Source organism: Sphaeroforma arctica, assembly GCF_001186125.1.
Source record: "Sphaeroforma arctica JP610 unplaced genomic scaffold supercont1.551, whole genome shotgun sequence".
Lineage (NCBI taxonomy): Eukaryota > Ichthyosporea > Ichthyophonida > Sphaeroforma > Sphaeroforma arctica.
This window is the reverse complement of record NW_014040007.1, coordinates 32,009-33,425: the sequence shown is the minus strand read 5'-3', so window position 1 is coordinate 33,425 and position 1,417 is coordinate 32,009.

The window sequence follows — 1,417 nt, the reverse complement described above, 5'->3', positions numbered from 1 at the left end:
TGTGGGACGTGTGGGACTCCCCACGACGCCTATTTTTAGTAAATAAATAATATTATCCTACTGATATTAATATATATATATATATATATATATATATTTATTTATTTTGATTGAAAATCCAAATTTCAAGTCAACGTTTTGGTGGGGTCTGTGGGTTTTTTTGAAAGTGGTATTCAGTTCTACACTGGTGACCTACTGGTCACCGAGATTTACGTTTCGGAGGCGAAAATTTGAATCAAAGGTCCGTCGTGAAAAATAAATATGGGGAAGTGAAAAATAGATATGGGGAAGTCTGAAAAATAAATATGGGGAAGTGAAAAATAAATATGGAGAAGTTGTGGGTATGACATGTACCAATTGACCCCTAACAGTTATTGGAATGGCAGACATGCACCCACCTGTACACACTTTTTTATTAAGTGTGAGAAGACCAATGGCTATCACGCCAAGTCTTGTGACAAAAAAGCCCAACATTAAGTTGGAGTGAAAGTACTACCAGGTACAATCGTTACAAAGAAAATACAACGACTCTTTAGACGAGCGTGTAATAATACCTGTATATTGCAATGGAAACAAAATCCTTGCGTTGATTGATCCTGGTTCAGAAATTTCATGTATATCCGACCGCTTTGCATTAATGAAGACATTGAAAGGCGAACTCAAACTACTCACCTAATCTTAGCAGATGACAAAACTTCTAAGTGTGATACCATGGCCACAGATATTAAAATCCCCCTGGCCGATGATAGGAGTATCACTACCCAAGCTGTGATAGTTAACATGTCACAGAAGTACGACATTATAGTCGGAATGAGCGATTTACTCACTCTAGGTATAACCGTAACTGGTTTTCCAAATAACATAGATCCATTAAAGGATCAATCAGACGATAACTGTCTGAAACCATATAAGCCCCCGTCAGACACATTCAAGGCATTAATACCTGACTTTGCGAACAAAATCATAGATCTGACTCTAGTAAATAAGTAGATAAAGATCACAGATTAGGCAAAATTGGGTTTTAACGACGGATATGTCAGCCTTGACTTAACTAAGGTGGACTTTACACGGTTGAAGTGTCCCTCAAGGAACTATGTATCCTGGAGACACGAGGCTGTGGTAAAGGAACAAGTTGAGAAATGGTTAGCAGATGGAGTGATAGAAATTAACTATCAACAAACGCCAATTAACTTGGCACTGCTAGCCGTAGACCTACATAACTCTGACGGATCGTTCAAGAAAGTCAGAGTATGTTTAGATATGAGTCCGATAAAAAAATCATTGCCGACTCATAGCTTTCACCTACCTCATATTTACGAGCTACTGCGCAGGATGGAAGGTGCTACAGTACGTACAACTATAGACCTTACACAAGGATACCATCACATGCAAATATATGAACCACATCGTAAATACT